Consider the following 17,340-nt stretch of genomic DNA (forward strand, 5'->3'; position numbering starts at 1 on the left):
ATCAGGTCGAGACACAAATTGCATTCCACGGTCTCCCTCCTGAGTGGGTGGATGGTAACTCATAATTGTGGTTGATGAGAGACGCCCAATCTGAAGGCATACAGGTCGACTCCCTTTGGAAGGCAGCCTGCAGTCTACCTGTTGTCTCTGATCTTGTCTGTTTCAAAGAAACAGCTGTACTTCCTTTCCACTTTGTTTATCATTTCTTGTCCTACAGATGTGTTTGTCAGTTCTTGGATTAAGCTCTGGTTTGTGAAAACTCCTCTTTGCTGCATGGAGAAACATGATCTTAGTTTCTCCATGCAGTCAGCACAGTTGTTGCTTCACCTCTGCTGACAGATGCCAGTGACCATCTGCTGACCGTTTCCTATTTTCCTGCAAGCTTCCTCACTATAGTTACCTTTTTTTCAAGACTATTTTTATCGAGTGCCTGTTTCAACACTTTGTCTCAAGTGTTGAAAGATTCATCACTTGTGTGAATGTTACATTGGTAATAATACATTCACACATTTTATTGTCTTCCGAGGTCATTGTCAAAATCGCATCGTTTAACATGCAATCATTAGCTCCACATATTTGAATATAAATATATAACATGCATGAGCATGATGCACAAACTGTATTCAGAAAGATGGAATTTGAACCCAAGAACTTTAGTGAAATAAAACCGCTTGTAAAAGATTCACTTCCTGTCTCTGTTCAGAAAAACATCAAGCTTTGACAAGTTGTTAGAAAATTGAATAGGTTTAATTGACTGTTAAGCATCACTTTTTATAAGACTTTTATGGCGCTTTGTACATTGCGAGCATTAAGTTGCTCTCTCATTGTTCTGATGTGTGTGTGGTTTCTATTTCAAAAGTATTCCATATAAATCTTTTCATTACGTGTGAACAGTTGGCAAAAAACAATTTACACAACAAACTAGAAAGACAAGTTTAGAGTTGAACTTTTCAAACAACCCAATAGGTTTCCGAGACAAAAACAAAAAGCACTATAAAAAAATAGAACACTTCTTGGTACAAAAAAAACAACAAAAAAACAAGCAAAGCTTGCCAAACATTTGGCTAATGCACTCATATGCAGAATATAAAGCAATCAGTTTCAATGTGTAGGCTTTTTAATGTAAAGATGAGGAAGCAGAACTGAGGTCTCTTACAGAGAGTAAACCTACAACATAGTATTAATCTACTCCCTGAGTATAGAAAATCAACACTGTCGGTAACAAAGTTTAGTAACATTTATGCATCAGTCAATCATCTGTCGATGTGCATGTCTTCTCCTTGTATTTCTTCTGATACTCATGGAAGAGGCCGACATTCTTAGAGACACGTAGTGGCTTGTATTGCTTTGCTTCTCTTGGATACCAGGTTCCTGCTAGGAATTTGATACACAATGATTAATCTCAGTACTTTTGATGTCAAATGTAATTTATATTGGAAAAAAAAGGAAAAATATTTTACCTTTTGATTTTGCTGCAACTTTCTTGTGAAATGTATCTTTTTTTTCTGCTGGTTTCAACTTATCTGGGGAAAAAAAGAGCATAAAATTTTATTTGAGTTACACAGAGAGAGAAATGAAGCAGATTCAATGTTGAGAGGTTTAAATTTTTCCAATCGATGTGGGCCAGAGGTGCAAGATTATTAAATTGCCATTGCATATGGCTCCCAGACCATGCTTTGGAAATCCTTGGTTTACAGAATCTAACAGCAATGTAAACTCAGAAATAGCTACCCCATTTTAGTCTTTGTTGTAGTGCACCTCAGAGGGGAGGCTTTTCCTGTAAAAGCCAGCTAGTTGCTGGTATTAATGTGAACAGAACATTTATCAGATTGTTGACACATGCTGTGCCAAGTTTCTTCAACAGAAAGTCACACTGACCCAGTTATTCTCAGACTTTCAGGTAGTAAACACAAATGTAACGGTTTCCGGAACAGCAAAACAGAAGATATCTGCCTGCTTTTGAGGGTCTTGGCTGATTTACAACGGAAAAGTTATATAACTCTGATGAATGTATGAATATAAACTAAGCAAACCCAGCCTATGCGTTTCCTTTGAAGAAAATGTCAAGATTATAAACTTGTGCTTCCAAATTAATGTCCCGGATTTATTTTTTTAAAAACTAACAATACTGACATGAGTTAAAAGAATCCAGTATGGAGGGGGGGGCAGGAGAGACAGCAAGACAGAGAGAGAGAGAATGAGAGTTAAGGAAGCCCAAGTTTGTTTTTTATAATTGAACTTTAGCTCAACTGCATTTTTTGCTCTGGCATTTCTCATCCACCTCTTGATACAACTACACTGGTTTGTGACTACTAACCAAGAAATATTCATCGCAGTGTTAGGAAAATAAATGTAAAATATGCTAATTTTTGAGCTCAACCGTATGTACAATATTAGATAAAATTATCAGCGTTTTAAAATAAGAAAATTGGGATCCAAAGTGCCTCCATGTCACTTTAGGTTGAAGCAGGAATCTGTTTTTTGATGAATTGCTCAGGCAGGAAAAGAAGCAAGATCTAGGTGAAAAATAAATCTGTCTGGGCTCGTAAGATAACTAGGGTCTTTGTTCAAATGTTTAAAAAAGGAGACACTCCAGATGTAGCTGGCATGAGAACATCCTGTTTTGATAGTGACTTTTGCTCTCTGATCTTTGCTCCCTTTCTCTTTGGTTTTGAATAGGTCTTAAAGAAGGTAACCCAATCATCTAGACTAGCGGTTCTCAACGTGGGCGGTACCGCCCCCCCGGGGGGAGTTCAGAGGACAGCAGGGGACGCTGGCGGACATTTTTACAAAAGGGGGGCGCTGAGATTCCTTTGGGGGGCGTTTGATCGAAGTTAAACTTTACACCTTAAATCCACAACAATACCAGTTTAGACTTTGAGCAACTTGGTAAAACTGAATTGTGTAACATTAAAACATGTCTAGCTGCAGCTGTATCGATGGCAGCTCTTCTTCTATTCAGTGTTTGTAGCTTCATGGCGCAGCTCCGCTCCGCATCAGTTCAGCGTTACACCTGCTGATGACGCTGCTGTGATTCACTTTGTCTGGTATTTATGTAGGCTACATATGTTTTGGCAGTTCTGTGATCATGTCAAAGCAGCAATTTATATTAAAAAGTGTACTATTTCCGTTTGAAAGCTGCCCGCTTCCATGGAAGGACAACAGAAAATCCCTCTTATAAGCATGCAATTACTAAAATAGCAATACCCTCACTGTGTATCCCTCTGAAAAAGGAACCCATTTAATTCAAGAAATCCCTCCATGGGTGATACCTCGATAGAGGGCGTTCATTTTATAGCGTTAACACCGGTGCTTTAAGTGGTCCGACATGAAACGGGTGCGATAGAACCGCAGCACTTTTAAATTTCAATAATCAGAATACCGAAATTGTTTCCGTTGTTTTAAAAGGTTTATGTCAGTCTGCCTTTTCCTCATCTATATGCTTCCCGACCGCCCTGCACCTTAGGGGGTAAAAAAAAAAAAAAAAAAAGATAAATAAATAATACGCCGCGCACATTGCGCAAAACTCTGAAACATGAGAAGCGGGCAAAACGGAGCGACAAACTAGATGTGAATTATGGCATAAAAACAGAGAACAGTGAAAAATCAACACATGATGTGAAACACATGACGATTAGGCGGCCCAGCAGGTGAGTGAAGATTACTGATGATGAGCGTCAATAAACGATAAAATAAATCTAGCAACAGGAAAGAAACTAAAGTGGACAGAGCAATAAACCGAGAGAGGATAAAGCTAATCAAATAAAACTAAATGGAAATGAATGAAGAACAAAATGCAAGAATAAACTAAGAAACTAAAGTAAATACGGAGGAATTAACTTGTATGGCAAGACCTTTCGAGCAATAATTAATACACAGGACTGTATGGCAAGAATAAACAGACACTATTTCCAGATAAAAGGTAAAATATTGTTGAAGTGCCATGGGCAGGGGCGCAACTACACATTATTCAGGTGGATGCGAAAACATAAATCGATTCCCAAAGGCGCCTTTGCTTTTTCTCTTATTTTTGTATTTTGTTCATTTTTCTACTTTTCTCAGGTAATTAATGTCCGTTTTATGGTTTGGACTCCTTGATGATTTGGGTGTGATCTATGCATTTAATTGTCTGAATAAAACTCTAGATATGTCTGAAGTTGAATGGCGACTGGTTGTTGTCCGTGTGGTTTCCACTGTGTGCATGCTGAGACTAGAGGAAAAGTAGTATTAACAGCAGAGAAGCCCTTATAAGATAATAAAAAATGTTCTTTAAAATAAGTTGTATTTACCTGAAACGGGTCCAGTCGCCTCCTCCGTCTCAGCAGACCCATCTGCCAAGTTAAAGGTGTTTGGCAGGACATTGAACTTCAAGACAATATTGTCATGGACCGGCATCTTGTCACTGGTTTCACCTCCCTGCTGATGTTCAGGTCCCTCGAGGGTGACAGTGTAGCGCCTCCTCTTTGTTTCTTCACGTGTAAGGCGATCAGCGAGGGCCCTCCTCTTATTCTTCTTCTTTAAACTCTGAATGTACTTTTTAGTTCTATCATAGAATCTGAGCTTAGGGGGAATTGTCTGTGCCTGCTCTTTTGTGCTTTCGCTAGAAATTACAGCAGGTAAACTGGTTTGCCTTTTCAGTTTGTTTTTGTGCCGAAAAAAACCCGATCCACTCATAGTTGGAATACTGCTCCTCCACTTTTCATAAATAAGCTGTTTGATCGAGTAGTCCCTTGTGGGATCAGATGGAGTGGAGTCCATTCCCAAAGAGCCTAATTTCACAGACAGAACTTCGGGAGGTTTGTGTTTTTCATAAGATATTCTTACTTGAGAAGAAGCCAGGACATCATGTTTTCTGAATAGAGAACTCGTCTCTGGTTGCCCAGCTCCAAACAACACCAATTCTACAGTTTTTCCTTCAGAGGCTAACTCTTGAGCTTCAGAGTTGTGATCTGTATCTGAGGCAATGGGCAGTCTACATTTTTTAGGTTTCTTTAGAGTTGGAAAATATTGGTCAAGACTCCTTTGTCTCTTCTCTGTTTTTATCCTATTGACGACAAAGTTCAAGGACGTCTGGCTGGTGGCGTCACTAACTTGAGTTTTGTTTTCAGAAGGTGATTCAGCCTGGTCGTCAGATGTTAAAGGAGCTTGCTCACAGTTTTCCTTCTGGTCAAACATCTGAGTTGGCTCATTTGTTTCAATAAAATTGGAAGGATCACATTTGGTTAGCTGGGTACCACACATTGGATCACTCGACTGCACAGCTCCTGTTGATGGCAGCTTTTCTTGGACATGCTCCAACTCGGATTCTCTCTCCTCTAAGACAATCTCCTGCATTTCTTTTGGAGAGGAAAAATCAGCAGAAGGTTCCCCAGCCTCCTGGCTGTTTACACTAACAGCATTTGACTGGCTGCTGGTCTGAAAAATGGGTTCCGATTCTTTATCATGAAAAGAAAAAAGTTGGTCATCAGTGTCGTCAGTCAAATCAATTATCTGACTAAGATTAATGGACAGATCAGGGCCATTCTGAGTAGCAGTTTGACGATTAGCAACCTTCTGGCCAATTAGTAAGCAATCAGGATCAGGTTCAAGGACAACGGTGCCTTCACTACCATTTTGTGTGTCTCTGCATTGGCATTTGGAGGATAGGTGACCTAATCCCGAGTTCATTTCTATAAATCTTGCAAGGCAGCAAATCTCTTTCAGCTGATTATCTGAAGATTTCTTTGGTTTGGGATCATTTTTTGTGGAATCCATATCTTCAGATCTCTGCTCAGAGCCACTTGCATCAGTTTCTTTTCCACAGTTAGAGCTTTGATGCTCGTCTTTCTGCCCTTGCTCAAAGATGACTTTTGCTTCCTCTGGAGGCAAAACCTCTATTTTAAACAAGTAGCTCAAGTCACAGCAATCTTTCCCCGAAGACTCCTGTGGGGAAGCAGTAAGGTCCTGGGGGGTTTCACTTTCTTCAGTTATGTCAACTACTTCACACTCTGTTAGAGGCAAAACTTTGTTTACCGACTCACTGGCAGCTTGTTCAGGAACGTTTTCGAAAGTCTCAAAGTCGTCGGTTGTGGTTTTGTCCACATAAAGATGTCGCTTCAAAGCCCAAGGGAAGCCAAACTCCTTATCTATGTCGTCAAGCTGATCATTGACATTCAACCACAAAGATCTGTAAGGAGTTTCTGAGTAGGCCTCACCTTCCTTGAGGATTTTGTACCGTTTAAGTTGGTCCTTAAAGTCAGGGCTAACTTCTGTGAGTATAGAAGTGTCCCGCTTGATGTATGCGTTACAGAATTTTTCTATATCAGAAGCAAAACCAATTTCCGGGTCTTTTTTGTAGCCAAGAAGCATTGCTCCAACATTTTTATCCCACATCGTCACAACTATATTGACAAGATTCGACACCTTGGAAGTGCCCGTTTGCTTGGGTTCGGCTTCCATCGTCATTATCAATTTGGTCAGATCCTCAGGAGTCCAAGATTTTGTTGGGAGCAGAGAAAGTTCACGAACAGGTAGTGATTGAGGTGAAGCCACTTCAGTTTGTTCTCCAGAACCAGTTTGACTTTCTGACTCTTGTGAAACCGTTTCAACAACAGATTCATCATCATCACGCTCTGGTGTTTGAGTCAAACTTTCTGGCTCTGATGCTGCTTTGTTGGTGATCATTTGGTTCTGATTAGATTCCTGGCTTCCAGGTGTAGCCTCACAAATTGTAGTTACATCGGGTGAAATGCAAATTTTTTCTGCATCATCCACAGATTCGCAAGGTTCAGCAGAGGCAGGAGAATTAGGCTCCTCCTGCGACAAGGGAGGAACGACTGCAACAGCTCTTATGCCGGTCTGACCAGACATGGAGGAGGAACAGCTTTCATTTTGTTTGAATGGTGAAGGCATTCCAACATCCTTATTTGAATGGCTTACCGCAATGGCTTGAGGCTCGCCTCTCTGCAATAACACCTTCTCATATCCTTGTGATGAGTTACTCAGTGAAACAACAGGAAATCTTTTAGTTACAGTTTCATTGACGTCAACTACCTGGCCATTTCCACCCCCGTTCCCTTGTGAGGAACGGGGGTGGACAACATTTGCTAATGAGTGTTGCTGAAATGATGCATTTAAAATTTGCAGTTCTCTTGACTTAACCCTTTGACGCCAAAGCCGTTCAGAGAGGAGCGAAAAAGATTGGCTAGCCTTCAAGCTGGGATTTTCAGAATGAGCTACGGTCGCAGTTTGGTTATTTTGATTAGACATTCTGGACACAATGGAATGATGGGAGCTCCCGTAAGAAGGAGGGGGATCATTCGTTTTTGTAAGAAAATTTCTTTCATTCAATACATTTACATTCCTGGAACTTCTATAGTTGTTATACGAAGGATTGCACCGAGTTGAAGGTTGCTGATTTGTTTGATGTACAAGCGAAGCATGTGCAGTCTGAGCATTTGAGGATGTACACCAAGTATCAACATTGTTGTTCTTAAATGTCTGAGAAGTTGCAGTTCCACATTTTGATGTATAGTTTTGAGAGCGTCCATCTTGAGAGAAATTTGGTCTGTGCATTTGATTAGAAGACACGTGATCTTGATCATTATGAACAGCTGCAGCTAGTGCTGTGTTGGCATTGACCGTCTGGTGATACGGAAGTGAGGGAGCAGCAGGGTACGATGAAACGGGTCTGGTCATTCCTCCATTTGCAGCTGGATGAAAAACCTGCTGGCTCCAGCTCTGTTGAAGATGTGAGGCAGTTGTGGTCCTGTTCATCTGAGCCCCATTATAGGGAACAGTCTGTTTGCAGAGCACCAACATGCTTTGTTGGGCATAGGTGGCGTTTGTGACTGTCGTACTACGTTGGCTGTGGTCCACTCCATTTTGAAAAGAGTTTTGCATTGGGGCTGGCTGAGATAGGCCAGTGTTTGTCACAGGAAGATTCTCATTTTGTAATTTGCTTAATCTATACTGCTGCTGCTGCAGGTTCTGCTGCTGCTGTAGTTGCTGCTGCTGCTGCAGTTGCTGTAGGTTCTGCTGCTGCTGCTGCAGTTGCTGCTGCTGCAGGTTCTGCTGCTGCAGGTTCTGCTGCTGCTGTAGGTTCTGCTGCTGCTGTAGGTTCTGCTGCTGCTGTAGGTTCTGCTGCTGCTGTAGGTTCTGCTGCTGCTGCTGCTGTAGGTTCTGCTGCTGCTGCTGCTGTAGGTTCTGCTGCTGCTGCTGCTGTAGGTTCTGCTGCTGCTGCTGTTGTAGGTTCTGCTGCTGCTGCTGCTGTAGGTTCTGCTGCTGCTGCTGCTGTAGGTTCTGCTGCTGCTGGCTAAGAATTATTTGGAAAAGGGCATGATCCTTGAAATGTGAAGCATTTTTCGACTGAGCCGCCAGACAAGCAGCATCAGAGCTCTGCCAATTTGACATTTGTCTGCCAGGGTTTGCTCCATTCTGCGAGGCAAAATTGGTGCCGTGAGACAGTTGCACTTCTCCGTTCCCCGTCACGTACTGCTGTGTGGCGTTTGCAGACCAAACTCCCAATGTGCCCATGTATTGATGGGTAGCAGCTTGTGAGGTTTGAGATGACTGTCCAATCTGAAGAGTCGGCACATTCACCAGCGCGAAGGAATGCATGTTTCTATTTTCTTAAACTTTTCCGGGACGTAGGCAATAAGACGTTCCTGAAATGAGACAAAACAGACTTGTTAAATATACATCAAAAAAAATTCTTGTAGATATTTGAATCTGTCGATTAGTGATCAAAAGACCGATATTGAAAATGGTAAAAAAAAATAAATAAAAAATTCTTTAAAATACATAAAAAATGTAAGACTCTGATGGACTTTTCAGTCCATCAGAGTCCATCTGACTCTGATGGACTGAAAAGTCCATCAGAGTCAGAGGAAGGTTGAACAATTACTTCAATTACTTCATTTTCTGTTGGAAAAGCAACCAAAAAAAACAAAAACACCTGTACAACCCACAGAATATTTTTCTCTCTTCTATATTTTTTACAGTGCTTAGAATACATTTTCAGTTAATTGAGCATATTGAAGACTGTGGTGGAAATTCCATAACAAAGGATAGAGAAACCACTCAATAAAGTGGAGAAAGGTCGACTTTTGTCTTTAGATGCTATATTTGAAGGCAAATAGCATACGACGACTGACGCCAAACTAGTCAGAGAAGCAGAGCCCAGATGCAAGTTGCACATTTTCCCTTATCCTGCTTACACACGTATAAGCTATAACAATAAAAGAAAAACTCAGCCCCCTTCAGTAACAGGAAAACAGCATAGCATATAAAGTTATAATCTTGCGAAACACCTGCTCGAATACATCTGCTCCTCTGTGGTTTCACACACTCGTTTCTTGCACATTATGCTAGACGCTTGCCTGCATGTACAGTATAAACTGAGTAAAGGAAACAAGACATACACACTTAAAAAGTTCAAATAAAACATTTAATACTCATATTTTGGGTCTTCATCTTCCTAAATATACTGCTCAAAAAATAAAGGGAACACTTAAGTGTTCACTTAAGTGTTTAAGTGTTCCCTTTATTTTTTGAGCAGTCTGTAAGTAGCCAAACCCTACCGTTTTTTTCCCACTCTTCCCCCATACCTGAGACCTGAAGCAGCTTTAGGATCACAGTAAATTGCATATCTGCCATACTGCATGATAATAGGCAGCTGTCGTAAAATTCTTCAATGTCTATTAATGAAGCCTAGCAGTATCAGAAGCAGCAGACTGTGTGCCATTAATACTATTCCAGTGTCAGAAATATGGATTTATTTAGATAAAAATGTTTACATGTTTGCAGATCTCTAAACTAAAGTACCATTGAGACCACCACACTTTACGACTGTTAGTTCCATGAAAGCAGCAATAAACATCCAGATATATTAAAAAATATATTTTAAAATTATTTGTGGCTGCCTACTGCTCATATCTAACCGTGACTTACAAGCTGTTTAATATGGGATTCATATATATATATATATTTTTTTTTTTATTTTTTTTTTTAAATCCAATTTTTGGGACAATACTAACGTAAATCAAAAAAGATATTCATCCACTCGGATGCTTTATACTTTTACTGCTTTACAAATCAAAAAATTGTAATCGTTTTGACAAAATAAAAAAGACTCTCTATTCTCTTTCTTGTCTTTCAGTTTGAGAGGGCAGCCTAATCCAGCCATATGTATACATGCACCAAATTCCTTCCATGTTATGTCTATAGTTGAACTTCAGGAAATTATCTGTGCCTAAGATACCTTTTTGGCCCATTCTCATGTTGTACACACACACACACACATATATATATATATATACAATTTTATTTTATTTTTTTTATTTTATTTTTTTTTCTGATTTGGTGTTCATGCTGTAGGGGTACCCAGGAATACCTTGGTATCAAACAAATTGCATTAAATTTGATTCATAAATCTCTCAAGATTGTAGTCATCTCTGTAGCTATCCTATTCCTACCACACTTTTTCCTTCCATTCAGTTTCTATGAATATGCTTGGATTCAGCATTCTCAATAATCAGCTTCTACAGCAATGAGCTTTTGTGGTTTACCATCAATGTCTTCTGGATAAACCTTTGAAGGTGTTCTTGTTGATTTAAGTTGTGACACCATGAATTTTCAATATTTAGGTTTTTCAAAAAAATATTTTAGGATGCTGAGAAACTGAATTTTAGCAATCCATATTCAGCCATGTTCATCAAAATTACAATAATTCAAGGCTTGAAATATTTAACTCAGCACGTAACGAAACTATGGAAGACTAGTTTCCTTTTCTGAAATGAGAGACAGAAAAAAAAGCGTTCTACAATACAATGGTTCTTAGAAAATAAATGGGATTGTTAAGAGAGATAAAATAAAAAAAACTGCTCATCAATCAAGAAAAACCCAGCCGAATTACTTTATCTCAAGGACTTGATCAGCTGTTGGTGATATTAGAATAATGGTAAATACTGGGATTAAACACAAATACATCAATAACTAAGGGTTGTCAAAATTTCTACCTTGAGGTCAGGGACAAATGTGAAGACATGATTGAAATAATTTCTGGAGTTAACATGCAAGCTTCCTGCTTAGGTAGGAATAGCAAAACAGATGCAAACCTAGATGAGCCTAGAGGCTGTGACATCTTTTTCTATCTTAGTCTAGCAGGCAGCGTAGAACAATAATTACTTTTTGGCATGAAAGAGCAGAAGAAAAAAGTGATGGTTTTGTTTTGCCCAAAACAGCAAGCTGTACAACAATAACCGACATGGTAAATGTGGAAAGTTTGAAGCAGTCACATAGGCTTATTAAAATACCCTGCAGATGTGTCATCTACGCCATTCTGGGAACCTTCGAAAAGAGACTACTGTTATGTCGTTTGGAGGATTTACGCAACTGGACTGGATTAAGAATTTATTTTTTAAACATCACAAGGTCAGAGTATATATTACAGTCTCACTTAGCCTTCGTGTTGAGTTGTTCACCTTGCCTATTTGAAAGTGGTGATTTTCAGCAATGACAGATTTATTATTGTCACCATGTCTACACCTATGCAGTCCAGGATTGATTTAACCAATGAGCAGAAAAGCTTTAATTCTGAAATTGACTTGGAAAATCCTTTCCAAGTCAACCCAAACTTGCAAGAACACCTCCATCCTAAATGAGCATTTAAGCACATTCAGTGCTCGCAACACCTAATTTCTTACAAGACTGTCAACAATACACTACACTGTGCCTTAGAACAGTGGTCCCCAACCCCCGGTCCGTGGACCGGTACCGGGCCGCGCAAGAAATAGTGAAATATTTCCGTTATGTATTATTTGAGTCTGGAGGATCTTTTATTTTGAAAATCCTTTAACCGGATTCTCTAGGTTACTTGCCCGCAAACACAAGCACAAGCAACAAAATGAGTAAGAAACAGATCAGATGTCTTTGGAAAGTTTCTTTGCTAAGGGGAAAAGGCCCAGAGAAGAGACAGGAGAATGGATTTATCCTGGACCGGTAGGTGAGTCCCACATTACAAGCCCGCTCTGCGTAACATGCGGCGACCTCCCGCTAATGAGGCAATGAAGCTTCAAGCTGCTTCGCCAAGTAGAGACCAAGCAGGCTGTGCATATAAGCAACACTTCAGGTGTCATTGTCTCTCATCACTCCCAGATGGGACCGTCTCGTTGCAGAGAAACAAGCTCAGGGCTCCCGTTTGTCATTATCCTGAGTTCAAGTTTTCACGAAAGTAAAATGTTAGTTTTTGTGGCGCATCTGTATCTTATTTTGAAGGGATATGTAAACGTTACCATAGTGACCAGAGTCAGAGCGTTTGGGCTGCGGTCGAGAGGAGATGAGTAGAGCTTCAGTCTTAAGTCTGGTTTAGACGGAAAGATTTAAGAATTGTCGGCCGATTCTCCAAACCTCTGTGACCACAGAGCTGATAAAAGTCCAACAGGTTTGTGTGTCCAAGGCAGGACCAACACGCCACACACGAACATCACGATTCCAGAGGATAATCCAGTAAAACCACCAACATAGCGGGAATTTAGAATAACCAAACACGGATAACGATGTAGAAGCAGTAGTGATAGTTAGTGGAGTCATTTGAATAAAAGACGTAACAAAAAGAAAAGGCGGTGGGTAAAAGACGACGGGAGCAGCCGCTCCATTTGCTGCACTATTGATTTGGAGGTGAATATGTTTTTTCATAGTTAACATTTTTAACTGAATAAACATAATAATGACCTTTAGATTTAATAATAAACATTTCCACATATCATCTCCGATATCCACCGGACTCAGTTGCGTGATATGTCAGCTGTTTGGGATTCCCCTCTGTTCTTACGTCACCGCGCTTTCTGATTGGCTACCTGTCACATTCAGCAGGTTGAATGAGAGATGTGTAAAGAATCTTTACACATCTCCCATTTTACACTGATAATTCAGAAACATTACATTAATGCTAAAATTACATACGGGTGAAATTGTTAATAAAGTTGCATTTACTGTATAAGTTTGGATAACAGATAAATGATTGTAAAACCTTAAGATAGGTTTCAAAATCATACTGACCAGTCTGTGCCAAAAGAAAAAAACTGTAATAATAGAGATAAAATCAATCAATCTACACAGCTCAGCTCTATAAGAAATCTGCCCATTTGTTCCCTCTTGGTGAAAACCTCCTGACCCAATTCCTTAAGACTCCATATGCACCTTGCTTTTAACATAAGACCATGATGGAAACATTTATGGTGCACTTGTAAAGCGAGTCCAAGTTGTGCAACGACGGGGTTATCAAACCTGTCACATTCAGCAGGTTGTATTCCCAGACAGGAAAAACCCCACAGGTTGCGATAAAAACTCCAAGACAACCCTCCCGCCCCCCGGGCCGCAGCAAAATTTTCAAAGTCTTGACCAGTCCGCGGTAATAAAAAGGTTGGGGACCACGGCCTTAGAACATACGATGTGCAATATGATTAAAGTGTATTACCTTCATTACATTTCAGTTACTAGACTAAGACTGGTAGTCTGGTTTTATGGAAGTGAATACACGGCATGGAGGTGAGATTAATGGCCCATTTAAACAGTTCTGGTTCCTGGAGGGGAAATGACCCTTCTAACACATGTCTGGATTCTCCAATTAGCATGTCATCCAGAGGCCTGCTAATGAGTTTCTTTAGTGGTGTTGGAGAAGGGATGAATCTAAATGTTGCAGGATAGCAGATATACAATATTGCAAGTAGGCACCTCCGTTTTACGTTGCATCACTAGATACCTGACTGTCCTGAAGATTATTCTTGGGAGCACAGATTTGATCTTTAATAGGAACAGACACAGGAGAGCTCTACTTGACAACGTAGAGTTCAATAGGTGACAAATAAGAGGTCACATCTTTTGCATGACCAAAAACTTGTTTCTTTGCATGTCAGGAAACTGATGCTTAAGTGGTGAGTAGTAGGAAAACAGAAGAATGCGTGCACTTTTTATAGGAAGTTTGTACCTTTAATAACGTTTTGAATATAACAGGGTCATTTTTGCATAAACTTGAGTCAGCACACAAGACAAACTAAAGGAAGCGATGGCACATGTGTGTAGGAGATAAGAATATGTACATATGTGCAGCTTGACAAAAGCTAGAAAGATTTTTTCAAGTGTCTGGCTGAGATGCATTTTCAATAATTACAAGAGAAAAAGTGTCCACACACATACTGAGAATCTGCCCTTAAAAATGATATTTGTAAAAACTAATTATTTAAAACCCTATTGTACTTCAAATTACATTAGTTAATCTAAAATACATTATTGTACATGGTCCAAGAAATCGCTGCACTGCAAGATTTTGATGTTTTCAGTTTTTTTTCCCCCTTAACTAGGCAAACCTACAAGACCATATCTATGGTTCAGATCTACAGTGAAATACGAATATTTCACTGTTGATCTGAAAAACAACTTTTCTTGTTTCATTAAAATATTCTGTTTAGTTTATTCCTGATCAGCTACAAATGTAAAAACAAAATAAATAGTTTTTGCATTGTTAATAAAAGGGGGAAAAAGCATTGTGTGCAGCCCCCAGAGTACTTTTTAATTTCACAATTTTGGTTGGCTCCCATGCCAAAATGTTGGGCTCTGTGATTAAGTATTGAGCGTCCTGACATCCGGTTTTCATTTCCTGTCTATTGTCAGTTGAATTCGCGATGAACAAATAAATCAAAAAAATAATTTGCATGAACTGCAGGCACTCTAAATGCAACCAGGAAAGCATATTCATGGGAACTGTTTATATGCACGGCTGCTTTTGACATTGTTCTGGCAATATTCTGTGTTTCTATGGCAAGCCGTTTTAACATAAATTCGGTTTTTCCGCCCTTACATTCCAGATATCTCAAATTGTTTTGTGACTAGACGTTTCAGCGATTTAAGATATCTCTAATTATATTTTGACTAGTCGAAATGACGTCAGATTTACCATTGACTTGTATAGAGATTTCAATTCAAGATATCTACAATGAATTACTGACTATCTGAAATACACATTTCAGATATCTACAATTAAATTATGACTAGTCATAAAGTAAATTCAAGATATCTCGATTTTGGTTTTGACTAGTCATAATTCTAATTAAAGATATCTCTAATGACTCCATAATTCAAGATATCTTAAATGTATTTTTGGATAGGAAAGAGGTAGTTTTGACTAGTGAAAACTAAATTATAGATATATTAAAAGCAAATAATGACTAGACAAAACTAAATTAAAGACATCTTGAATTGTAATTCTGACTAGTCAAAATTCCTTTTAAGATATCTCGAAATGAATTTGAGATATCTTGAATTATGCAGCTTTTCTATTTAAGATATCTGAAATTGACATTTCGACTAGTCAGAATGACATTACTGATATCTTGACTTAGTATTCTGTCTAGTCAAAACGTCCCTGAATTACGTTGCAATTTGAACGTTTAATAAAACAATGAAAACTAGAAAAAACGAAAAAAGATGCTTGAAAATGCATCACTTTCATGCTGAAAATGGTTTGACAAAAGCAATATTTTAGGTTCGTCGGAAATTAACAAACAGGAAATTATTTGTAGATATCAGAAGCAGTCTTATAGTTTAGAAAGTTTTGCTATCTCCGTATTTCCAACATTGTCGAGCTCTTTCTAATTTGTGGCATTTACTGACAATTTTTTACAGGAAATAAAAAATTCTGCAGGCAACTGTATGGACACCACAAAGGGGCTTCACGTCATTCTTAATTCAGATATCCAAAATTGTAATTTTGACTAGTGGCAATTACGTTCATGATATCTTAAATTGTAATTACAGATATTGTCCCGTCAAATGACAGATCCAGTGACGTCATTTGAGATATTTTGAAAGGAATTTTGACTAGTCAAAATGTAATTGAAGATATCTTGAATTATTATTCTTACTAGTCAGAACGTAAATACAGATATCTTAAATTACCATTCCGGATAGTCAAAATGTAGTTTTGTCTAGTCAAAATATACTGCTAAAAAAAATAAAGGGAACACTTCAGTGTTCACTTAAATGTTAAAGTGTTCCCTTTATTTTATTTTTTTTTTTGAGCAGTGTACATTTTTAGATATCTGGAATGTAATTACGGATAGTCAGACGAAACCGAATTTATGTTAAAACGGCTTGCCACAGTGCTCCTGCAGTGTGGGTCAGTAACTGAAGGCAGGTTGAAATGTGCAGCTGCGCTCTGGAAAAAAAAAACGTTTACAACGTTTGGTGGAGGCTCAAACCGAAATGTGGCTCATCGTCGTCCACAGATCAGTTACAGAAAGGCACAAATAATATGAGCTGGAGGTTTTAAAGTGACTGAGAAACTGATGCCGGGTCGTTTGAATGCTGCGTGTTTCATTTCTCATCAACAATCAGGAGACAGCGCTGCTGCTGCCTCTTCTTCTCCTGCTCTGCAGAAAGACATTGAGCAGATGGAGTGCTTTCTTCCGTTTCCACCCTAGTAACGCACTTTCTAATAATAAACAGATATAAACGGGACAATGTCCAAAGTTGGACAAAGGACTCCTCCATTTTCTGAGGCGTCTCGCCAAACGCATGTGGAAGCACACATTCAAGAATGCCTAAAACATGTTGCGCTGAGTATATCCAGTATTAAGTTTCAAGTTCTCCAAAAGTCATTTTGTCGACAAGACCTCATTTTTATTGAGACCAATTTTTTGGGGGATGTACCTCCTACCTATTCTTTTTGACTTGTTGCAGCGCAAAAGTTTATAGGGTGGAGGGGAAAAAAAACTTGGAAATGCCCACAGTCCCCCCTTCTCCGAGTAGCACTACAGTTAGGCGACTAAATGTTAGCGGTCGTTCAAACCAAACCAGAGCTGCTAAAAGGCATCGATATCAACACAACTTACAGTTTCACGGTGAGGTTCCGCTCCAAAGGCAGCGTTTGCAACCATCCGGAGTGCTTACTGTTAGCCAATCTCCCCTGTCCGCTGTCTCTTCTCATGAGCTCCCTCTCTCTCTCTCTCTCTCTCTCTGCAGTTGTTGTTTCAGAGTCATGAGCCAAAATCATTCCCTCTATTAGCCATCCATGTTACTGAGCTGCGCATTTCTAATTCCTCATGTTCTCCAGCTGCGGCAGCAACGACCAATAACGTCTTCCAGGAAACTGCGAGGAATCCTCTGCAGGGTGGTTGGTCACGTCAAACTGTTTGAGGGGCGTGGCAATGGGTTGATTTAAACGTTGTCGAGTGAAATTAGCCCCGCCTTCTTCTTTGAGCTACTAAAAATTGTTTTCAGAAGAATTTTGACTTTTTCTGATTTCTGACCGTTTTTAGTGCGTTAGGTTACGGCCACTAAAAAATTTTAAAAAATTTAAAAAAA

General features: G+C 39.3%; 1 non-coding gene across 2 annotated transcripts; it reads right to left on the bottom strand.

Annotated features, from left to right (window-relative positions):
- Positions 1–725: 725 nt before the first annotated feature.
- Positions 726–17,268, bottom strand: LOC103466192 (uncharacterized). Of its 2 annotated transcripts, none has more exons than XR_014087863.1 (4): positions 16,869–17,268; positions 4,290–8,645; positions 1,461–1,523; positions 726–1,371 (listed from the first exon to the last, which is right to left on the bottom strand). It is a non-coding gene; the product is annotated as an uncharacterized LOC103466192 (transcript). The 2 variants fall into 2 exon arrangements; XR_014087862.1 differs by having other exon boundaries at positions 726–1,374; positions 16,869–17,267.
- Between the last annotated feature and the right edge of the window lie 72 nt (positions 17,269–17,340).

This window comes from Poecilia reticulata, chromosome 6 (assembly GCF_904066995.2).
Source record: "Poecilia reticulata chromosome 6, P_reticulata-male-v2, whole genome shotgun sequence".
Classification (NCBI taxonomy): Eukaryota; Metazoa; Chordata; class Actinopteri; order Cyprinodontiformes; family Poeciliidae; genus Poecilia; species Poecilia reticulata.